At 47.2% G+C, this 25,225-nt stretch overlaps 1 pseudogene across 1 annotated transcript in view; it reads left to right on the top strand.

Moving 5' to 3' along the window:
- Window positions 1-25,225, top strand: part of LOC311532968 (leucine-zipper-like transcriptional regulator 1) — a 116,590-nt pseudogene that overhangs the window by 11,944 nt on the left and 79,421 nt on the right. Inside the window, exons 3-4 of the transcript in view lie at window positions 12,029-12,212; window positions 12,949-13,118. The product of the transcript in view is annotated as a leucine-zipper-like transcriptional regulator 1 (transcript). The remainder of the gene's footprint in view (window positions 1-12,028; window positions 12,213-12,948; window positions 13,119-25,225) is intronic.

The following is a 25,225-nucleotide window of genomic DNA, read 5'->3' as shown; positions in this document are numbered from 1 at the left end:
GAGGATCCTGGGAACTACAGGCCAGTCAGCCTCACCTCAGTCCCTGGAAAAATCATGGAGCAGGTCCTCAAAGAATCAATCCTGAAGCACTTGCATGAGAGGAAAGTGATCAGGAACACCCAGCATGGATTCACCAAGGGAAGGTCATGCCTGACTAATCTAATCACCTTTTATGATGAGATTACTGGTTCTGTGGATGAAGGGAAAGCAGTGGATGTATTATTTCTTGACTTTAGCAAAGCTTTTGACACGGTCTCCCACAGTATTCTTGTCAACAAGTTAAGGAAGTATGGGCTGGATGAATGCACTATAAGGTGGGTAGAAAGCTGGCTAGATTGTCGGGCTCAACGGGTAGTGATCAATGGCTCCATGTCTAGTTGGCAGCCGGTATCAAGTGGAGTGCCCCAAGGGTCGGTCCTCGGGCCGGTTTTGTTCAATATCTTCATAAATGATCTGGAGGATGGTGTGGATTGCACTCTCAGCAAATTTGCGGATGATACTAAACTGGGAGGAGTGGTAGATACGCTGGAGGGGAGGGATAGGATACAGAAGGACCTAGACAAATTGGAGGATTGGGCCAAAAGAAATCTGAGGTTCAATAAGGATAAGTGCAGGGTCCTGCACTTAGGACGGAAGAACCCAATGCACAGCTACAGACTAGGGACCGAATGGCTAGGCAGCAGTTCTGGAGAAAAGGACCTAGGGGTGACAGTGGACGAGAAGCTGGATCTGAGTCAGCAGTGTGCCCTTGTTGCCAAGAAGGCCAATGGCATTTTGGGATGTATAAGTAGGGGCATAGCGAGCAGATCGAGGGACGTGATCGTTCCCCTCTATTCGACATTGGTGAGGCCTCATCTGGAGTACTGTGTCCAGTTTTGGGCCCCACACTACAAGAAGGATGTGGATAAATTGGAGAGAGTCCAGCGAAGGGCAACAAAAATGATTAGGGGTCTGGAACACATGAGTTATGAGGAGAGGCTGAGGGAGATGGGATTGTTTAGCCTGCAGAAGAGAAGAATGAGGGGGGATTTGATAGCTGCTTTCAACTACCTGAAAGGGGGTTCCAAAGAGGGTGGCTCTAGACTGTTCTCAATGGTAGCAGATGACAGAACGAGGAGTAATGGTCTCAAGTTGCAGTGGGGGAGGTTTAGATTGGATATTAGGAAAAACTTTTTCACTAAGAGGGTGGTGAAACACTGGAATGCGTTACCTAGGGAGGTGGTAGAATCTCCTTCCTTAGAGGTTTTTAAGGTCAGGCTTGACAAAGCCCTGGCTGGGATGATTTAACTGGGAATTGGTCCTGCTTCGAGCAGGGGGTTGGACTAGATGACCTTCTGGGGTCCCTTCCAACCCTGATATTCTATGATATGGACAAGTGGTCATAGTGTACTTGGACTTCCAGAAAGCCTTTGACAAGGTTCCTCATCAAAGGCTCTTAACCAAAGTCAGCAGTCAAAGAATAAGAGGGAAGGTCTTTTCATGGATCTGTAATGGGTTAAAAGACAGGAAACAAAGAGAAGGAGTAAATGGACAGTTTTCAGAATGGAGAGAGGTAAATAATGGTGTCCCCCAGTGATCTGTACTTGGACCAGTGCTGTTCAACAGATTAATAAATGATCTGGAAAAAGGGGTAAGCAATGAGGTGGCAAAATTTTCAGATGATACAAAATTACTCAAGATGGTTAAGTCCAAAGCAGACTGTGAGGAGTTGTAGAGGGCTCTCTCAGAACTGGGTGACTGGGCAACAAAATGGCAGATGAAATTCAATGTTGATAAATAATACATATTGGAAAACATAATGCCAACTATGCATACAAGATGATGTGATATAAATTAGTTATCATTCAAGAAAGAGATCTTGGAGTCATTGTGGATAGTTTTCTGAAACCATCTGTTCCATGTGCAGCAGCAGTCAAAAAAGCAAACAGAACGTTAGGAATCATTAGGAAAGGGATAGAGAATAAGACAGTAAATATCTTAATGCCACTATATTAATCCATAGTAAGGAAGCCCACACCTTGAATACTGCATGCAGTTCTGGTTGCCCAATCTCAAAAAAGATTGTTTAGAAATGGAAAAGGTACAAAGGGGGGGGGGGGGATTACGACATGGAACAGCTTCTGTATGAGGAGAAAAAAAAGACAGGGACTTTTCAGCTTGGAAAAGAGGTGTTTAAGGGGGATAGGATAAAGGTCTATACAATCGGAAATGGTGCGGAGACAGTGAATAAGGATGTGCATTATGTGAGAATCACCCAATTAAATTTATAGGCAGCAGGTTTAAAACAAAGAAAAGGAAGTATTTTTTCACACAATGCACAGTGACCTGTGGAACCTTGTTGCCGGGGGATGTTGTGAAGGCCAAAATTATAACTGGATTCAGAAAAGAATTAGATAAGTTCATGGAGGCTAGGCCCATCAATGGCTATTAGCCAGGATGGTCAGGGATGCAACCCCATGCTCTGAGTGTCCCTAGCCTCTGACTGCCAGAAGCTGGGAGTAGGCGACAGGGAATGGATCACTTGGTGATTGCCTGTTCTGTTCATTCCCTCTGAAGCACCTGGCACTGGCCACTGTTGGAAGACAGGATACTGGGCTAGATGGACCATTGTATCTGACACAGTGTGGCCGTTTTTATGTACTTCTTCACCTTTAAATGACAAGGTTCATTTTCCTTGTCTTCCTCCACAGCTACTAATGATTGTGTGGGACACTCACATGTATTCCTCAAGGGAATATCCTGGTTATGATGAGTCATGCAGGGAATCTAGAGACTCATCTCATGATAGACTCTGGGCCCGGCATGGACCACCAAGTTCTTATCCTAGCATGCATGTATGGTGATACTGGGTTCTTTGTGGTCCATAGAGACAGGAACCTTCTCCTAAAAGATGATATCCTCACAAGAACCATCTTCTACTGTCTCAACCACTCAGGCTGCTCCTGTGCACTCCTATACAGCCTTCTCTTCAGCTTGAGGATTCAGGCAAGGACACTTGATCCCACTCTGCAGACTTGTTGGGACATACCATAATTTCATCACCTCTAGATGAGACTGTGTGGTTCCTCCTAGTACACCACAACTACATGATTTGAAAGCATTTCAGGACTTATTAAAATGGTGTCAGACTCTTTACAAATCCCTGTAGAAGAGGTTAAGGAGCCCGCCCAGAGACTTACTGATATTCTCCAATTTTCTGCTTCTGGTAGGTTTGCCCTTCCAATGAATGAGGCTATTATGGATTCTGCAAGAATTTGATGGCAAACTCCTATCACAGCAGTCCCTATGTCCTAGAAAGTGGACAAAAAGTACCATGTCCTTCCAGGGGGCCTGAATTCTGTTATTTCCTCCCCAACCCCACGTGGGATTCCTGTTGGTGAGAGCCACAAAAAAGAAGTCCAAACAACCATTTAAAATCATACCAAAAGAGCATGAACCAAAGCACTTAGATTTATTGGACTGAAAGTCTTATTCTTCTGCTAGTTTTCTGTTTTGAGTAGGAAATTATCAGGCCGTGTTGGCCAGATATGACTTAAGTTACATAAGCTTTTGAAGTTTGTAAATAAACAGCCTCTTGTGACTGTGGGATAGTTCATGGCCAGAACCAATTTACTAGCTTCGCCTGATGCAGCAAATGCTGCTTCAAGTCCCATGGCCATGATGGTGGTTGTGAGGATAGTTCTATGGTTTCAGGGATCTAGCTTCCCACAGGAAGCTCAGTCCAATGTAGAGGACTTGCCTTTTTTATTGCTTATTCATTACTAAAACCGATGAGGCCCGATGTGGCACACCTTGTTCCCTTGCAGGCTTTACAGCAGCCTCTGAAATGAAGTGTGTTATACCACCAGGTTATTCATCACAGAGACCAATACCACCACAACCTTTTCTCCACCAGAGATCCTCTGAACCTCTAAGAAAGAGGCAGCAGTTCCGTAAGAAGAGGCCAGCTACTTCAGCTGCTCATACATAGCAGCCTGCTCCTGGGTCAGAATACTTTATGGGATAGTCAAGAGAGGTGAACTCATTCCCAGGGGTCTAGAGCCACCATCCCTTTGTTTTGGAAATCGAGTAAGGGACTTCCATCACTTCAGACCAATGGGTACTGGACACGGTTACAATGCAATATTCTGTCTATTTATATACTGGTCTACTCCCAACCCCTTATTCCCCATCCCTCTTCAGAAATCACCTCACAAGGAGCTGTTAAACTAGGCAGTTCTCTCTTGTTTGTCCCTTGGAGCAATAGAAGTTCTTGCTCCATATCAAGGGAAGTGGTTCTGCTTGAAATACTTTTTTTTTCCAAAAGAAAGGAAGAGGATGCCCTGCCTTGGACTTAAGAAAATTCAGCACTTACTTTCATTTATTTCTGGTTGGGCTAGAGTGGATCTTGTGGAAAGAGACACCAGACTTAATTCAGAGACTCCAATTGATGGTTAATTACTCTCCTTGTTAAAAAAAAATCATATTTTCCTACTCTGAATTTGTCTTGCTTCAGCTTCCAGACTTGGCTCACAGGCCCCCTCTGGCCTCAGCATGTACAGTGGTTACTGCTGATGGTGCCACCGTTGGGTCTTCAACTGAGGGCTGAGCAGGCTTAGTTCACAATTTTGCTCTGCCAATGCCTACAGGTCCCTCTATATATGTGCTTCAAAGTAGAGAATGTCTGATCTAAAAACAGAGCTGTTCCTGTAGATGTATTGGAGCAGACCTGTGAGCTCAGCCAGAGTCTCCACCTCCTCTCCAAGATCTTGCTCTTTGACGAGGGGGAGCGTTGCGGGGTAGGTACACCCTGTCACAGGGTGTCTGGCCACGTGTGTACACAATCAAGGAAAGAGGCTAACTGCTAGAGCCAGTTAGGTCCAGTGCTAATGATCCTTACTACGAAACAGGGTAATACAGCCTAGTGGCCAGAGTCAGTAATGTTGCACTCCCACACAGGGCAACATGGCCTAATGGCTAGAGCCAATAAAGCGGCCCTTCCAGTCAGGGCAGTGTGACCTAATGGCCAAGGTCAGTAAAGCGGCCCTTCCGCTCAGGGCAGCGTGGCCCAATGGCCAGAGTCAGTAGATGGCCCTTTCACTCAGGGCAGTGTGGCCCAACTGCCAGGGTCAGCAAACGGCCCTTTCACTCAGGACAATGTGGCCCAATGGTCCGGGTCAGCAAATGGTCCTTCTGCTCGGGGCAGTGTTGCCTAAGGGCCAGAGTCAGTAAAATAGCCCACCTCTGTGAGAGTGCCTGGTGTGTTGGCCCACTGGGGGAGTGGGACACCACTCAGGGAACAGGGGGTGCCCTGGGTAAGGAGACTCAGGCCCTCGCTGCTCCTCCGAGTCCCAGCCCAGTGCCTTGGCGATGGTAGGGGTGCTCACCAGCAAGTAAGCAGTGATCCTCCCGAAACACAGACTGGTTCCCCAGTTCACTCACCAGCAAAAAGTCCCCTGGGCTGCTTCTTACCCTTTCATAGAAGATTAGGGTTGGAACAGAACTCAGGATGTCATCTAGTCCAACCCCCTGTTCAAAGCAGGACCAACCCCAACTAAATCATCCCAGCCAGGGCTTTGTCAAGCTGGGTCTTAAAAACCTCCAAAATGGAGATTCTACCACCTCCCTAGGTAACCCATTTCAGTGCTTCACCACCCTCCTAGTGAAATAGTTTTTCCTAATATCCAACCTGCACCTCCCGTACTGCAACTTGAGACCATTACTCCTTGTTCTATCATCTGCTACCACCGAACAGCCGAGCTCCATCCTGTTTGGAACCTCCCTTCAGGTAGTAGAAGGCTACTATCAAATCCCCCCTCACTCTTCTCTTCTGCAGACTAAATAACCCAAGTTTCCTCAGCCTCTCCTCATAAATCATGTTCCCCAGCCCCCTAATAATTTTTGTTGCCCTCTGCTGGACTCTCCCCAATTTCTGCACATCCTTTCTGTAATGGGAGGCCCAAAACTGGACACAGTGCTCCAGATGTGGCCTCACCAGTGCTGAATAGAGGGGAATAATCACTTCCCTCAGTCTGCTGGCAGTGCTCCTACTAATGCAACCCATATTGCCGTTAGCCTTCTTGGCAACAAGGGCACACTGTTGACTCATATCCAGCTTCTCGTCCACTGTAATCCCCAGGTCCTTTCCTGCAGAACTGCCACTTAGCCAGTCGGTCCCCAGCCTGGAGCAGTGCATGGGATTCTTCCTTCCTAAGTACAGGACTCTGCACTTGTCCTTGTTGAACCTTATTAGATTTCTTTTGGCCCAATCTTCCAATTTGTCTAGGTCACCCTGGACCCTACCCTCCAGTGTATCTACCTCTCCCCCAGCTTAGTGTCATCCACTAACTTGCTTAGGATGCAATCCATCCCATCATCTAGATCATTAATGAAGATGTTGAACACAACCAGCCCCAGGACTGATCCCTGGGGTACTCCGTTTGATACCAGCTGCCAACTAGACATGGAGCCGTTGATCACTACCAGTTGAGCCCGACAATGTAGCCAGCTTTCTATCAGCCTAATAGTCCATTCATCCAATCCATACTTTTTTAACTTGCTGGCAAGAATACTGTGGGAGACTGTATGAAAAGCTTTGCTAAAGTCGTATATCATGTCCACCACTTTCCCTATATCCATAGAGTCAGTTATCTCCTCACAGAAGGCAATCAAGTTGGTCAGGCATGACTTTCCCTTGGTGAATCCATGTTGACTGTTCCTGATCACCTTCCTCTCCTCCAAGTGCTTCAGAATGGATTCCTTGAGTATCTGCTCCAAGATTTTGCCAGGGACTGAAGTGAGGCTGTAGTTCCTCGGGTTCTTTCTTCCCTTTTTAAAATATGGGCACTATATTTGCCTTTTTCCAATCATCCAAGACCTCCCTGATTGCCACGAGTTTTCAAAGATAACAGCCAATGGCTCTGCAATCACATCAGCCAACTCCCTCAGCACCTTGGGGTGCATTGCATCTGGCCCCATAGACTTATGCATGTCCAGCTTTTCTAAATAGTCCTTAACCTGTTCTTTCACCACTGAGGGCTGCTCACCTCCTCCCCATACTGTATTGCCCAGTGCAGCAGTCTGGGAGCTGACCTTGTCTGTGAAGACCGAGACAAAAAAAAGCATTGAGTACATTATCTTTTTCCACATCGTCTGTCATTAGGTTGCCTTCCCCATTCAGTAAGGATCGCACACTTTCCCTGGCCACCTTCTTGTTGCTAACATACCTGTAGAAAGAAAAGGAGTACTTGTGGCACCTTAGAGACTAACCAATTTATTTGAGCATAAGCTTTCGTGAGCTACAGCTCACTTCATTGGATGCTCTTATGTAGCTCACGAAAGCTTATGCTCAAATAAATTGATTAGTCTCTAAGGTGCCACAAGTACTCTTTTTCTTTTTGCAAATACAGACTAACACGGCTGCTACTATGATACCTGTAGAAACCATTCTTGTTACCCCTCACATCCCTTGCTAGGTGCAACTCCAATTGTGCTTTGGCCTTCCTGATTGCACCCCTGTAGGTTCGAGCAATATTTTTATACTCCTCCCTAGTCATCTGTCTAAGTTTCCACTTCTTCTAAGATTCCTTTTTGTGTTTAAGCTCACCAAAGATTTCTCTGTTAACCCAAGCTGGTCACCTGCCATGTTTGCTATTCTTTCTGCACATCAGGATGGTTTGTTTCTGTGCCCTCAATAAGGCTTCTTTAAAATACAGCCAGCTCTCCTGGATTCCTATCCCCTTCATATTAGCATCCCAGGGTATCCTTCCCATCAGTTCCTTGAGGGAGTCAAAGTCTGCTTTTCTGGAGTCCAGGGTCCGTATTCTGCTACTCTCCTTTCTTCCTTTCGTCAGGATCCTGAACTTGACCACCTCATGATCACTGCTGCCCAGGTTGCCATCCACTTCTACTTCCCCTACCAATTCTTCCCTGTTTGTGAGCACCAGGTCAAGAGGAGCATGGCCCCTAGTTGGTTCCTCCAGCACTTGCACCAGGAAGTTTTCCCCCAAGTCTCTCCAAAAACTTCCTGGATTGTCTGTGCACTGCTCCATTGCTCTCCCAGCAGATGTCCAGGTGATTGAAGTCCCCCATGAGAACCAGGACCTGTGATCTGGAAACTTCTGTTAGTTGTTCCAAGAAAGCCTTGTCTACCTCATCCTTCTGGTCTGGTGGTCTAGCACATTCCTACCACATCACCCTTTAGAGTAGCGGCCATGTTAGTCTGTATCCACAAAAAGAAAAGGAGTACTTGTGGCACCTTAGAGACTAACAAATTTATTTGAGCATAAGCTTTTGTGAGGTACAGCTCACTTCATCGGATGCATGCAGTGGAAAATACAGTGGAGAGATTTTATGTACACAGAGGATATGAAACAATGGGTGTTACCATATACACTGTAACAAGAGTGATCAGGTAAGGTGAGCTATTACCATCAGGAGACAAAAAAAAACCTTTTGTAGTGATAATCAAGGTGGGCCTTTTCCAGCAGTTGACAAGAACGTGTGAGGAACTTTGGGGGGAGGCAAATAAACATGGGGAGATAGTTTTACTTTGTTTAATGACACATCCATTCCCAGTCTTTATTCAAGCCTAAGTTAATTGTATCCAGTTTGCAAATTAATTCCAATTCAGCAGTCTCTCATTGGAGTCTGTTTTTGAAGGTTTTTTTGTTGAAGTGTTGCCACTTTTAGGTCTGTAATAGAGTGAACAGAGCGATTGAAGTGTTCTCCAACTGGCTTTTGAATGTTATAATTCCTGATGTCTGATTTGTGTCCATTTATTCTTTTACGTAGAGACTGTCCAGTTTGGCCAGTGTACGTGGCAGAGGGACATTGCTGGCACATGATGGCATATATCACATTGGTAGATGTGCAGGTGAATGAGCCTCTGATAGTGTGGCTGATGTGATTAGGCCCTGTGATGGTGTCCCCTGAATAGATATGTGGACACAGTTGGCAATGGGCTTTGTAGGAAGGATAGGTTTCTGGGCTAGTGTTTTTGTTGTGTGGTGTGTGGTTGCTGGTGAGTATTTGCTTCAGGTTGGGGGGCTGTCTGTAGGGAAGGACTGGCCTGTCTCCCAAGATCTGTGAGAGTGATGGGTCTTCCTTCAGGATAGGTTGTAGATCCTTGATGATGCGTTGGAGAGGATTTAGTTAGGGGCTGAAGGTGATGGCTGGTGGCATTCTGTTATTTTCTTTGTTGGGCCTTTCCTGTAGTAGGTAACTTCTGGGTACTCTTCTGGCTTTGTCAATCTGTTTCTTCACTTCAGCAGGTGGGTACTGTAGTTGTAAAAACCACTTGATAGAGATCTTGTAGGTGTTTATCTCTGTCTGAGGGGTTGGAGCAAATGCGGTTGTATCGTAGAGCTTGGCTGTAGACAATGGATTGTGTGGCGTGGTCTGGATGAAAGCTGGAGGCATGTAGGTAAGTATAGCGCCTCTAAACTTGACCGAAAGACTCTCAACAGGCTTTTCTGCAGTTTCATACTGGAGCTCTGAGCAATCATATACTGTTCTCTTACATACAGTGCAACTCCTCCACCTTTTCTCCCCCATCTGTCCTTCCTGAACAGTTTATACCCATCCATGACAGTGCTCCAGTCATGTGAGTTATCCCATGAAGTCTCTGTAATTCCAATCACATCATAGTTCCTTGACTGTGCCAGGACTTCCAATTCTTCCTGCTTGTTTCCCAGGCTTCTTGCGTTCGTGTACAGGCACCTAAGAAAACTAGGTGATTGCCCTGCTTTCTCAGTATGAATCAGGAGGCTTCCCGTCTTGTACCCTCCTCCTTGTGTTTCCTCTTGGTATCCCACTTACCTCAGAGCTTCAGTCTCCATCTCCCAGCAAACCTAGTTTCCCCCTTGTCGAAGCTCCCCGGTATCTCTGGGTCTCTGCGGTCCTCAAATGGCCGGCTCCCAGTGGTGCGGTTCCTTCTTGGGGCTTGTTGGGCAGCCTGGAGTCTGTCTGGAACTCTGCAAGCTGTGGTCCCGCCACTGGGGCCTGTAGCAACTTCCTGGAGAGAGCTCGCAGCCTGCGTCCTTCCCCTACAGCAGCCTGCCCAGACTGAGCTGGGCAGCTTTCTTTTACATGCTTTAGTTGGGGATTGGTCCTGCTTTGAGCAAGGGGTTGGACTAGTTGACCTCCTGAGATCCCTTCCAACCCTGATATTCTATGATTCTATGCTGCCTCCAGGCTGGGCATGCCCATCAGTGTGGGAGGGACGTTGCTTCCTCAGCCTGCAAAGCAGAGTTAACCCTCTCGGGGCTTGTCAGGGTTCTCCCCCACACACTCTGAACTCTGGGGTACAGATATGGGGACCCACATGAGAGACCCCCTAAGTTATATTCTACCAGCTTGGGTTAAAAACTTCCCCAAGGCACAAATTCCTTTCCTTGTCCTTGGACGGTATTGCTGCCACCACCAAGTGATTTACACAAAAATTCAGGGGTCACTTGGAATCCCTATCCCCCCAAGCCCCTTCACCCCCTTTCCTGGGGAGGCTTGAGAATAATATACCAACTAATTACCTTAGCAATGTAAGCACAGACCAGACCCTTTATCTTTAGGACACTAAAATCAATTAGGTTCTTAAAAGAAGAACTTTATAATAAAGAAAGAAGTAAAAGAATCACACCTGCAAAATCAGGATGGAAGGTAACTTTACCGGGTAATAAAAAGGATTTAAAACACAGAGGACTCCCCTCTGGCCTCAGCTTTATAGTTACAAAAACAGGAATAAAACTACCTTTGTAGCATAGGAAAATTCACAAGCCAAAACAAAAGATAACCTAATGCATTTTCTTGTCTTACTTACAAATTCTGTAATTTTAGATGGATCATTCCAGGTATGTTTTCAGGAGATGTTGAACCTGCTTGATCTCTCCCTCCATCCAGAGAGGGAACAAACAAAGAGAGCCACAAACAAATTCTCTTCAACCCCCCCCCCCATTTGAAAGTATCTTCTTTCCTCATTCGTCATTCTGGTCAGGTTCCAACTAGGTGATTTGAGCTACTTAACCCCTTACAGATAAAGCGATTCAGTACAGCTACCAAGGAGGGATCTTATGCTACCCTTTTCTTTATATTTATGACAGGGCTGGTGCAAGGTAGGTATGCCCTGTCACAGGGAGCTTCATAGATCATAAAACAATAGGGTTAGAAAGGAACACAAGGGTCATCTAGGCCAACCCCTTGCCAAGATGCAGGATTTGTTCTGTCTAAACCATCCAAGACAGATGACTATCCAGCGCCCTTTTGGATACCTCCGGTGAAGGAGATTCCAGGAGCTTCAGCCAGGAGCTCACTTCTGGTGTGACCAGTGCTTTTGCAGGGAAGTGAAATGATCAGTCTGAGAATATCTGGATTTGGGGTCCTTTGGGTTCCCAGGTCAGCACCGGGTTGAGAGGGTAGGCTTTGTACCTCTGCTATGCTGAGATTGATAAGGGACAGATCATCCAAGAAAACAGGATAAAGCAATCCCAGGGCTGCACTAACTTGCACCCCTTGCTGCCTTAGCCCTCATGGACATTGTGGTACCTGGGAAGCATCAGGGTGCAGGACTGTCTCAACCAGGCCTTCCCCTGCCTCTGATCTGCCCGAGATGCCTCCTGTGCCAGAGGATCCAAACCTGTGTTGCTGTTGCGGTGTCTGTCATGGGGGCCTGCTGCACCAGAGAAGTTTACTGGGGGCCTTGCAGCCACTTTGCCGAGTGTACATGCAGTTGTGCACAGAGCGCAGAGGAGATTTTCCAGCATCTGATGGACCTCTTCAGGGGGAAGATGGGACACTTCATTACTGAGCTCTGTGGTTGAGGCTCTCTTTATTTTGAAATGCAGGGAAATTCAAAGATAAATGTCACAAAGCCAGTTCAGGGCATGAAGGGACCCAACTCCACAGCACATCGCCAGGAAGTACAGTGCAAAGCCATGTAGCTACATACATCACAGTCTCACAAATGCACACCCACAAACAGTTTGTTCCTGGCAAACCAGCCCTTGGACACACCCAGACCTTTGCTTCTTTGTTTACTGTTTTTCTATCCCATTAGAAATCAAAGCAAGAGATTGAAGAAGAGGGACAAGCACTGTCCCAGAACGAGGGGATTTGTGGCAATGTCAAGCTGTGCTGCCTGCAACCTCTGCTGGAAGTGACAATCCGAGAAGCTGAAGCTCAGCCCTTTGAGGTGCTCATGCAGTTCCTGTACACGGATAAAATAAAATACCCACGCAAAGGTAGGACAGCAGGAGGAGGACTGTGTGCAAGCCAAACCTGGCCCATAGGGTCTTTTAAAAAGAAAATGAAAATTGAATATTAGCAATTTGTGAGCAAATCTTTATACTTATCACTGATGCAACCGCTGCTGGAATTCTGAGTCCAGTTCTGTTGTCCACAGCTCAAGAAGGATGCTCAAAAATCAGAGAGGGTTCAGAGAAGAGCAACAAGAATTATTAAAAGATTTGAAAACATGATTTGTAGTCATAGACTCAAGGAGCTCATTCTGTTTATCTTAACAAAGAGAAGGTTAAGAAGTGCCTTGATTACAGTCTATAAGACTTACATAGGGAAAAAAATATTTAATAATGGGCTCTTCAGTCTACCAGAGAAAGGTATAACACAGTGCAATGGCTGGAAGTTGAAGCTAGACAAATTCAGACAGGAATAAGGCATACATTTTTAACAGTGAGAGTAATTAACCATTAATCACTGACCATTTTAAAGTCAAGATTCGATGTTTTTCTAAAAATCTCCTTTAGGAGCTATTCTGGGGAAGCTCTGTGACCTGTGTTAAACAGGAGATCAGACTAGATGATCATAATGCTAATCTCCCTTGGTTCTGCTATCCGAATTACTCAAGATGGCATCAGAAATTGGGAAAATTTCTGACCCCACTGGACATCTTTGAAGAACCTTATATTAGAAAGCTCTCTAGAGCTGTGGAATGACACTGTTTCCCTTTGTGATGTACAGGTCATGTGCAGGATGTACTACTTATCATGGACGTGTACAAACTAGCCCTGAATTTCAAGCTCTCGTGACTGGAACAGCTCTGCCTCCAGTATATTGAAGCATCTGTAGATCTACAGAATGTGCTCATTGTGTGTGAAAATGCTAACAAGCTTCAACTGGATCAACTAAAGGTAAACACTGAATTTCACTAACAAGGTTACTGATAAAAATTAAAGAATTAAAGCTCAGTATAGTCACTGTAGACATTGACTCATGGACAAAACATATTATTGTTGTTTTGTGGGTTTTAAGGCTTTGACGTTGACTTTGAAATTGGTAGCAACTTAAAATTCCACCTGGGGGTCAGCATCAGCATTAAACTAGACTCCCTTCCTCCCGCTTCCTATGTCTTTAACATTACAGAGTTTGGTTGACCTAGGGCTGCATACGTTGACCTAGCTCTGTAAGTGTCTACACTAAAATGTAGCTCCCACCAATGTAAGTCACCCACTACAGCGACCTAATAACTTCACCTCTGCGAGAGGTGTAGGTTGATGTAGTTAGGGTGATGCAGTGCCGGTGTGGACACTGAGTTACATACATCGTCTGTTGGCTGTCAGCCCTGGGGTGGGGGATGTGGGGAGCTCCAGGTGTCAGTGCCCTCCAGTGCCCCACACAGTTAAGTCAGTGGAAGCACTCCTGGTGAGAATGCGCTCCGCCGACAGAAGGTGGACATGAACCACCATTTTAATTACTATGGTGGCTATACATCGATTTAATTTTGTAGTGTAGACATGCCCTAATGCAGCAGCTGGAACAGCTACTGCCCTAAAAACATCTCTTTACCTGAAATCCCTTTACAGTTCTTAGGTGGTTGTCATGGATTCCCAGAGTCTGATCTGTGTCTTAGCCTTTAACCAGTCTACTGGGAGTCCCCTTTACTGTGCTGGACCCCTTGGATCCCCAGGGTTTTCCAGGGGCAGGACCATGGTGTCCATGACTCCACCTCTCTTTCCCTGTGGCTCCCTTCAGGGAGTCCAGCTGAGGCAGACTCCTGCAAGAGATTTCCCCTTCCAGAGTGCAGTGCTCTTAAGTAACTGCAGCAACACCAGGCAGCCTTTCTCCAGCAAGGTAACCTTTATTAGTCGCCTGGAGCACAGAAAGTCTTTGGGTTAGTATGAGAGTGACAGACTTATGATAGAGTCCATGTTGGTGGAGCCGGGGCTTCATCCTGCTCTGCTGCCTCTGAGCTCTATCCTACTGTCAAGGATTCATGTTTGGTCATTGAGGTTCCCATTTTTTTTCTGGACCCTTCATTGCTTTATGCTAATTCCAGCCAGCTCTTGATGGCACATTCTTACCACCCCAGACAGCCACATGACCCAAGCCTCTCATGCCTCCTGCTCTGTTCCAGGAGAAGCATGTTAACCCTTCTGCCTCCTGTGCAGTGAGGAGATGCATATAGTTCACAGAAATATTACAGAAAATTCACACATTTGTCACAGGAATTTATCTCTACTAAAGTTTGTCTGGTTTCTTAAGCTCATTTCTTTTTCTCTGTTAGCTCTTCAAGTATGTGTCAGTGTAGTCCCACGGTAGGTGTGCAGAAGATCAGATATTTTGAATAGCTCCCACACAGTGGTGTAAAGGGCAGAGCAGCCACAACCCCCCTCAGTTCCCCCTACTGCCTTAGGAGTGAAAAGGAATTTGGCAAACCTCTGACCTGCAACTCGCTTCAGACACTTTAAGCCAGATCTTTCAAGATGCTTAGTGAAGAATTCTTACAATCAAATTTGTTCTCTAAAGGATATTGATTGGTGACATCTCCCCACCCCATGTGCAACAGGGTAAAATGCTTCTTGCCAGCTCCCATGTCTTGTGACAGAGTTCAAACCCTGCCCATCCTGCAATGAACAAGGGAATCCTGTCCCTATCATGGACAGACAAGCCAATGCCTCTCTTGCTTAGGAGAGTGTCACATCCTGAATAATTCCTTTGTGTGCAAGAACTTCTCCACCAGGACCTCCAAGTCTAGGAATGCATGGTTCAAGCTACATGTACTTGAGCAGTCCATACAGATCACTTTGGCCCCAGATGTGACGATTATGACCAGAGTGAGGCTGGTTAAATTAGCGTGGACCAGTGATCCCTTGAATACTCTTCAAACTCCAGGATCAGGCAGTGGAAAGAAGGCAAAGAGGACACTGGCAGAGTTGACACTAATGATGTCAACCGCCTCTTAAGAGCTTGGCACTATGCATCTTGGCATTGACCGACTTGGCATTGGTAAATCGGGTGCTGAGAACTTTGTCTTCCTTACTGGCTGCTCCAACTCAGCGAGTAAACCTGGCATTGCATCCACTTATAAACTGGACGCCCACTGATGTAGCCTGTCTGAGCATAAACCTAGCTCCAAGACCGAAGGGAACTCCCATATGGAAGACATGGGATGTTTCTCCAAGGAAAAAACCCTTAAACGGTTGGGCAAAACAAGATACCTGCCACAATCCCAGTACCAATGCCAGTGATGAAGCCAAGGAAGTACATCAGTTGGCCCCATTCAGTCCCTCAGTACTGTCCTTCAGTGAGGAGATATATTCCTCCTCACTCTTGCCAGTGTATCCCTTCTTGCTGACATTGAACAGAAATCTCTCTTCCGTGCCATTGGAGAATGACTTCAAGGAGGATATTGGGGAGCCCACATTTAGAGCACCACCTCAACCGGCTCTGGAGTGCCATGGGCCAACCAGCCCCAACATGGTCAACACCCATAAATATGCCACCTTGTTTGGCTGTATTGACATGTGAAGGAGCAGTTTAGCGTCTTCTACAATGTAGAAAAAGGAATATAGATCATGCTTCCTGATGGCTTCGCTGACTAGCCCATCCACAGAGGAATGAGAGGTGGGCCCACAGGAACAGGAGATGTTAGAGAGACAACAGTGAGCCCCGACATCCCCCAAGGAATCCTTCTCACCACCAGACAAGGCAGAGACACTAGCACGCACCCTGGCTACAGATCAGTGATTCTCGAACTTGTGTACTGGTGACTCCTTTCACATAGCAAGCTTCTGAGTGCAACCCCCCCACCATTTATAAATTAAAAACACTTTTTAATATATTTAACACCATTATAAATGCTAGAGGCAAAGCGGGGGTGGGGTGGAGGCTGACAGCTCGTGACCCCCTATGTAATAACCTCATGACCCCCTGAGGGGTCCCGACCACCAGTGTGAGAACCCTTGCTATAGATGATTCTAAAGCCTTCCTGGACCTCCTGTCCTGAATTGTGGAGACCCTTGATACGGAGGCTTGTACTACACTATCAATTTATACCTGCCTGTGACAAAGTTCCTTCTCTGCCTTGGTGGGTCCTACGCTTATTGGTGGCTTTGCTCGCCTCAGAGATTCACAGGATCCCTCAGTTTGGCCACTTTTGCTAGTGGCTCAAACCTGCCGTTCACTCAGCTAACCTCATCACTGGCGAGCGTGGGGAAAAGGAAGGAGAACAATCCCTGCAGCCTCTGCTGATCCACCTAGTGGGTCGGGGGAGAGGCCAGGGACCATACCCTCTAGTGGAACCCACAGTCCAGGTCAACTCCTCCTGTATCCAACAGGGAGTTGGGGGAATGGGGTGAACCTGAGCCCGCCCTCAACTCTGGGTTCCATCCCAGAGCCCTGTGGATCACAGCTGTCTACAGTATTTTGTATAACACCGGTGTAACAGCTACAACTCCCTGGGCTACTTCCCCATGGCCTCCTCCCAACATCTTCTTTATCCTCACCATAGGACCTTCTTCCTGATGCTAGATAGTGTTTGTACTCCTCAGTCCTCCAGCAGCACTCCCTCTCACTCTCAGCTCCTTACGTGCCCCTCACTGACTGAAGTGAGGTCTTTTTTTAAACCAGGTGCCCTGATTAGCCTGCCTGTCTTAAGGGATTCTAGCAGCTTCTTAATTGGCTCCAGGTGTCCTAATTAGCCTGTCTGCCGTAATTGGTTCCAGCAAGTTCCTGATTGTTCTGGAACTGCCCCTGTTAGCTTACCCTGGGAAAAGGGACCTGCTTAATCTGGGGGTAATATGTCTGCCTTCTGTTACTCTCCTGTAGCCATCTGGCCTGACCCTGTCACATATTCCCCCTCCTCCCCCCGTTCAACACCGCGGGGTTGGGCAACTTGGGATGTCAGGCAGTGTACCCGTGACAAGCCATTTGCATTGCCATGTGGCTTCCAGCCCGGTGTTGTCTGGTGAATTGAAAAGGTTGTTGGGGACAGGAACCATCTGGTCACCCTTGAGTTCTTCTTTTTATTTCATTGCATCCACTGGCGGGATGCATGGTTGGTCACAAGGGTAAACCGTCGTCCCAGCAGGTAATAACATAGTGTTTCCATGGCCCATTTCACAGCAAGGCACTTTGTCTCAACCACTGCATGCTTCTGCTCTCTCGGGAGGAGTTTCCTGCTGAGGTAGAGGATCAGGTGTTCTTTGTCTCTGACCATCTGTGACAGGACAGCTCCCAGTCCTACTTCAGATGCATCTGTTTGTAAAATGAACTCTTTGTTGAAGTGTGGGGCTGTAAGCACGGGGTTACTGCAGAGGGCTGTCTGTAGATCCATGAATGCTTTCTCTGCGGCATCTGTCCACTTCACCATGTCTGGACCCCAAGCTTTTATCAGCTCTGTCAGGGGACTTGCTCTGGTGGCGAAATGGGGAATAAATTGCCAGTAGTACCCCACCACAACCAGAAATGCCTGGACTTGCTTTTTCCAATTTGGCCAGGACCAATTTTGGTTAGCCTCCGGTTTGTTTATTTGGGGCTTGGCCATGCCCCTTCCTACAATGTAGCCAAGGTATTTAGCATTGGCAAGCCCTATAGCACACCTGCCTGGGTTGGCTGTAAGGCCGGCCAGTCTTAGTGTGTCCAGTACCACTTCCACCTTTTCCAAGAGGGTCTCCCAGTTGGGGGTGTGAATAATCACATCATTCAGGTACGCAGCTGAATAACTGGTATGGGGCCGCAGGAGCTTGTCCATAAGACGCTGGAAGGTGGCACGTGCCGCATGCTGTCCAAAAGGAAGAACAGTATATTGAAACAGACCCTCTGCTGTAGAGAGTGCCATCTTTTCTTTGGCAAGGGGAATCTGCCAGTATCCCTTTGTTAAATCAAGGGTGGTCAAAAATTGGGCATTGCCCAGGCGGTCAACTAACTCATCAATGCGGGGTATGGGTTATACATCAAATTTGGATATCTCGTTCAGATGGCGAAAGTCATTACAAAACCTAGTGGTGCCATCAGGTTTGGGCACCAACACAATCGGGCTCGACCACTGACTGTGGGTTCCAACATGCTTTTCACCTCTGCCTTGATCTCCTCCCTTTTTGCCGCTGGGACCCGGTAGGGCCTTAAAGTTATCTTTGCCCCAGGGTCTGTGATAATGTGGTGATATGCTTCCATGGTCTGGCCTGGTTTGGTTGAAAACACATCCTGATACCATCTTAGTTAGCTCCTTCTTCTGGTTCGGTATCAGATCAGGTGATATCTGCCTATATCTACCTGCACATGTAGGTTATTTCCCTGGTTCAGGGCCTCTTGGGCCACTACACATGCCTCTTGCTGGTGCCAAGGTTTCAAGAGGTTGATGTGATAAATCTGTTCTTGTTTCCAGTGTCCTGGCTGCCGCATCTTGTAGGTTACTTCCCGAACGGGTTCAACCACCTCATAGGGCCCCTGCCATCGGGCCAAAAGCTTGCTTTCTGCCGTGGGTACCAACACCATCACCCGATTCCCCTGGTTGGAACTGTCGGACTTTTGCCTGGTGATTATAATGGGTTCGCTGGGCATCCTGCGCCTTTTCCAAATGTTCCTGTACAAAAGGGGTGACCCTGGCTATCTGGTCTTGCATCTGCAATACATGTTCAATTATATTTCTCCCCACATTGGGTTCCTCTTCCCAGATCTCTTTGGCGATATCTAGTATGCCACAGGGGTGGCACCCGTATAATAACTCAAAGGGGGAAAACCAGTTGAGGCCTGAGATACCTCCCATATGGCGAACATAAGGTAAGGTAGTAGGGTGTCCCAAACCTTCCTGTCCCGACTTACCACCTTCTGTATCATAGCCTTGAGGGTTCGGTTAAACCTTTCTACCAGCCCATTGGTCTGTGGATGATAGACTGAAGTTCTCAGGGTACGTATATGGAGCAGGGTACAGAGGTCCTTCATTAGCTTCGACATGAATGGGGTTCCTTGGTCTGTTAATATCTCCTTTAGTAGCCCCACTCGGGCAAAGATCCCCACCAGCTCTTTGGCTATCATTTTAGAGGCCGTGCTCCGCAGGGCGATGGCTTCTGGTTAGCGAGTAGCATAGTCCAAAACAAGAAGTATAGGTGGCCCCAGGCTGTCTTCTCCAGGAGTCCCACTAGGTCCATGGCTATTTGCTCGAAGGGGACCTCTATGATGGGAAGAGGTACTAAAGGTGCCCTCAAGTGGGGATGGGGACTGTGCAGCTGACACTCTGGGCAGGATGCACAGTACCTCCGCACTTCTTCGTGTACTCCGGGCCAGAAGAAGCGTCGCACGACCCATGCCAGGGTCTTCTCTGCCCCAAATGCCCCCCAAAAAGATGACTATGGGCAAGATGTAATACAGCATTCTGGTGTTTTTGAGGTACTAGGATCTGCTGTACCTTCTGCCCCTGTACTGGTGCGACCCGGTACAAGAGATCCTTCTTCATCATGAAGTAGGGTCCTGGTCCCTGGGTTTTCCCTTCCATGGGGACCCCATCTATTTCGGTCACCTCCTTCCTAATGTTGTCATACCTTGGGTCTTCAGCCTGGTCCTGTCCAAAATTTTCTCTCCTGGGGCTGATCTGCCCGAGATCTAGGGGGCCAGTCTCTGTCACCTCTACTGGGTCAAAGGCATTAGGGTGGGGGTCAGACGTGGGTGCGTCTCCCTCCTGGGTGGCCTCCTTTTCAGCTGCTCGTGTCCGCCTACCTAAGAGAGCGACCCTCTGGCTTTGGGTCAGTATTCGGGTTCCCAAGGCCTTTGCTGCCCTTCTTTCCCTTTTCTTCTTTCTATCCTGCCTGGGAGTGGAGAACAAATCTGGGGATATTTCAGAGAAGATTGGGGGTTGACAGTCTACTATGGATGTCTCACTAACTTCAGGGTTTCCCCCTTTCTCCAGTCCCCCTACTGGGAGTAAGTCTCCAAACCCTGGAAAGTCCCTCCCTATGAGCACCGGGTATGGGAGTTTAGGGACTACACCTGCTGCTACCTCAGTAGTGTTCTCCTGGATTTCAATTTTTACTGGGATGGTGGGGTAATAACTAACTGTCCCATGGACGCATGTCACCCCAGTGCGCTTTACCTGCAGCAGATGACAACACTTCACAAGCTTCCCTGAAATAAGCGTGATAGCACTCCCCAAATCAACTAGTGCCGTGGTTTCTGCCACATTTAGTTTTACTGGTCTGGTGTATATATGCAGGGTTAGTGCGACCCCCACCAGGTGAATTAGGGAGCATGTGTCTGCCCAGTTCCCCAGGTTACACTGCATAGGCTCCTCGGCATTGGGACACTGTGCAGCTATGTGTCCCCACTCCCTCAGGTGTAACATCTGTATGGGGCCCTAGGCATTGCCCAGTCTCTCGGTTTGGGCAGTCTAATGATACTATCCTCTTTCCTCTCAGTGCTCCAACTGTTTGCGGCTTCTGATGGGTCTTCAGCCTCTCTCTTTTTCCACTAGGCCCTCCTGGGGGCCCAGTTGCCCAAGCTTTGGGGCTTGGTGCTGCTTGTTTAACCCAGGGTGCCTTAAGATGCTTTAACCTTAAGTGGTTGGGTCAGTTCCCTTGCCGTCCTTTGCCTCTCTACTGGTGCGACAACCTCGTCATAGGTGGAGGGTTCATTCTGGCTTACCCAGACACAAAGGTCTGGCGGTAGTCCCCTCATGTATCGGTTGATGGCTCCAGGTGTCCTAATTAGCCTGCCTGCCTTAATTGGTTCCAGCAAGTTCCTGATTGTTCTGGAACTGCCTGTTACCTTACCCAGGGAAAAGGGACCTGCTTAATCTGGGTGTAAACAGTACGGGCTTCTCCCGTCAACATAGCTATCACCTCTCTGGAGGTGGAGTACCTACGCTGATGGGAGAAGCTCTTCACTAAGTGCTACAGTGGGATGTAAACCTTAACACACTTAAAACTGCCTTCACCAAACAAGGACATTCCACCAGAGAAGTAGATTGCATCATGGAACAGGCCACACAAATACCCCGAGAGAACCTGCTTCAATACAGAAATAAAACCCCCTCTGACTGCACACCAGTAGTTGTCACTTACCATCCCACACTGGAACCCATATAAGATAGCATTAAATATTCACAACCCATACTCTATGGGGTCCACATTCTGAAAGAAATCTTTTCTGAACCCCTCTTCTGGCCTTCAAACAACCCCGCAGCTTCTCCAAAATCATCATTAGAAGCAAGCTCCCCACAGACCAGGACACATCAATTCAAATCTTTACCAGACCCCTGCCAGAACAACAGATGCAAAACCTGTAGACATATCTCCATGGCTACGATGATTGACACCCCCTCCCCAATACACCTTTCAAGATCTGAGAGTCCTGCAACATGTGGCATACCTTATCTGGTGCACTAAATGCCCCAGTAACAACTATGTGAGTGAAACCAGACGGGCACTATGCTCTCGAATGAGCTAACAGAAAAATCATAAAAAAAGAAAAAAACACCACGTGGGTGAACACTTTTCAGAAAATGATCACTCTATCTGACTTCTCAGGAAATCTTCACATCTTCAAAAGAGACTACTGGGAGCTTAAATTTATAACTTTGCTAGACCCTAAAAATCATGGACTAAATAGGACTCTAGATTTATGGCTTATTACAACAATCTCACCAACAACCCACTAACAACTTCTCTGACAAGTTGCCTCCCCCCGGCCTTTCCCCCCATGACTGAAGGGTTGTTAACAGGCCAATTCACCTTTAATGGTCCCTTGCAATATGGTGTCCAGAAATAAACATATATGCCACAGATCAGAACAAGAAATGCCGTGTGTTCTGCTCCAGAGGGGTTTTGAGTCCAGGCTTTCTGTAGTCTCATAGGCAGAGGGGCTCATGTATGCCTTCTGCCAATTCATTTAATACCAGGGATCCTGAGGGAACTCGGACAAGGTTCAGCCTCAGTTACTATGCTAGACCCAGCGTGGCCCAGACAGCTCTGATACTCTGAGCTGATGAACCTATCAACACACCACTTGTTCTATCTGACATGATTTTGCAAAACAGAAGTGAGATCTTTCACCTCTTTCATCATTACATCTGACAGTGTGGTTGTTGGCTGATTAACTGCCTTTGAAAGGAGCTGTTCAAATGAAGTCCAGGACAGTTTGGTACATAGCAGAAAAACCTCTACTATACTGAGAAATGAAACAAAATGGAAGAGGTTTTCTATTTGGGCTCCAAAACATTTCCCTTGTCAATTCCTCTTTCTGCTACTCAGGACTGTCTGCTAGCTCTAACACATTTGGGGCCATCCATCAGATCCATAAGAGTACATTAAGCAGTAATAGCTGCATACCATCCTCAATTCAGGGTTATACTGTATCTTCCCACCCTACAGTTGCTAGATTCCGTAAGGGTTTTATTCATGTTTTTCCACCCAGACCAAGGGGCTCCTCCTTCCTGGGACCTCAACACAGTGTTAACTGTTTAGTGGGACCTCCTTTTTAGCCACAAGCAACCTGCTTTTTTGATCAACTGTCTATGAAGACTGCTGTCAAAGTTTGACTCAGACTCACAATTTATCAGACCACTCTGTTTTATTAGCAAAGCTGCTCTGCTAATACATTTAGAGTGGGGCTTGTGTCTCTTAATTTATACTGTTTTTGGAGAACAAGTTACAGAGAAGTTACAGACAAAAGAAGAAAAAAGATTTTAGTCACCACCCTTCGAGATCCCTGAGACCAGTCACGTATCTTCAATTACCTGCCACCCTTAACAATCTCCTTTAACAGCTTCCAGTTAACTTAACTAATTGCCTTTCACACCTTCCATTCTGATGCCTGCTTCTTAGACTTGCTGGCTCTGTCTTAATTGCTTCTCCATTCAAAAGCTAACTGTCCCTACATGTGCTCCCTCAGATACTTTGTAACATGTTTTGGCATGCCCTCTCATATACAATGTATCCAGCATGTCCCCTTATACAACGCTATACTTATATAATGTTATACTTCCACACTGCTTACATCAACTCATAGGTTAGGGGACATGCAAGCCCTTATGGATGGTCCACCTGACATGACATTCCATAAAGATAGGCCTCACTCCAAATTCCTGCCTAATATTGTTTCTGATTTTTATTTAAATCAGTTGCTTCCCTGCCCAGTTTTCTCCCTCAAGTGCTACTCTCACACCAGGGGGAAGCCAAATGGCACACCCTTTGACATAGTAGGGCTCTAACATACTACCTGGATGGGATCACATCCTTCACAAGATCCCACAGACTGTGTGTAGCCTTTTCAGATAGGGTTAAGGTTCAAGCCACTTCCACCCAAAGGTTGTCCAAATAGATAACTAACTATATTAGATCCTGTTATGAAGTAGCTAGGGTAGATTTCACTTGGATGTTTTGGGGTTCACTCAGGCCAGACAGGGGTTTGATCAATATCTGCCTTTTAACCCTGGGTGTCTTGTGACTGTGCAGCTTTTGTCCAGAGCTTTGACCCCAACAGCCAGCCAGCGGCCCACAAGGCTCACTTTGCCTTTGCCCAACTTGGTTACTTCAGAAGAAGTCTGCTTTTCTGAAGTCCAGGGTCCGTATTCTGCTGCTTTCCTTTCTTCCTTGTGTCAGGATCCTGAACTCGACCATCTCATGGTCACTGCCTCCCAGGTACCCATCCACTTTTGCTTCCCCTACTAATTCTTCCCGGTTTGTGAGCAGCAGGTCAAGAAGAGCTCTGCCCCTAGTTGGTTCCTCCAGCACTTGCGCCAGGAAATTGTCCCCTACACTTTCCAAAAACTTCCTGGATTGTCTGTACACCACTGTATTGCTCTCCCAGCCGACATCAGGGTGATTGAAGTCTCCCATGAGAACCAGGGCGTGCGATCTAGTAGCTTCTGCATGTTGCCTGAAGAAAGCCTCGTCCACCTCATCCCCCTGGTCCGGTGGTCTATAGCAGACTCCCACCACGACATCACCCTTGGTGCTCACACTTCTAAACTTAATCCAGAGACTCTCAGGTTTTTCTGCAGTTTCATACCGGAGCTCTGAGCAGTCATACTGCTCTCTTACATACAGTGCAACTCCCCCACCTTTTCTGCCCTGCCTGTCCTTCCTGAACAGCTTATATCCGTCCATGACAGTACTCCAGTCATGGGATTTATCCCACCAAGTCTCTGTTATTCCAATCACATCATAATTCCTTGACTTTGCCAGGACTTCCAGTTCTCCCTGCTTGTTTCCCAGGCTTTGTGCATTTGTATATAGGCACTTGAGATAACCCGCTGATCGCCCCTCTTTCTCAGTGTGAGGCAGGAGCCCTCCCCTCTCACACACTCCTGCTCGTGCTTCCTCCCGGTATCCCACTTCCACACTTACCTCAGGGCTTTGGTCTCCTTCCCCCGGTGAACCTAGTTTAAAGCCCTCCTCACTAGGTTAGCCAGCCTGCTCGCGAAGATGCTCTTCCCTCTCTTCATTAGGTGGAGCCCGTCTCTGCCTAGCACTCCTCCTTCTTGGAACACCATCTCATGGTCAAAGAATCCAAAGCCTTCTCTCCGACACCACCTGCATAGCTATTCGTTGACTTCCATGATTCAGTCTCCTGTCTCTCTCAGGGATGCAAGAACTATGTTAGTTCTGTCTCCTGAGTTCAGTCTCAGGATAACCCCCACTCGATTTAGCTTGATGGCTTTGTTTAGTGCTAATATGTAAACTAAGGCTAAACAAATTTGTTAGTCTAAGACAAATTGGTTTATTGGCTTTACCTGGGCTAGACCATCTGGTCTTAAACATGCTCTAATAACATTATAGAGAACACTTATAATTTCATATATAATGTTACATATGTTTCACAAACATATGTAACCACTTCCCCTCTGCCCAGTGGGTGCTCGACCCCCTGGCCCTGTTTCTTCCCACCCCTGCACCGCCCTTGCCCCACCCCCATTCCACCCCCTTCCACCAAGTACCCACCCCTGCCCTGCCTCTTCTCGGCCTCCTCCCCAGAGCATGCCACATCCCCATTCTTCCCCCTCCCGGAAAGTCCTTAGCACCGCCAA

This window comes from Lepidochelys olivacea (genome assembly GCF_965140295.1).
Source record: "Lepidochelys olivacea isolate rLepOli2 genome assembly, chromosome: 18".
Lineage (NCBI taxonomy): Eukaryota > Metazoa > Chordata > Testudines > Cheloniidae > Lepidochelys > Lepidochelys olivacea.
Note: the sequence above shows the minus strand (reverse complement) of the source record. Positions and strands in the feature narration are given on the sequence as shown.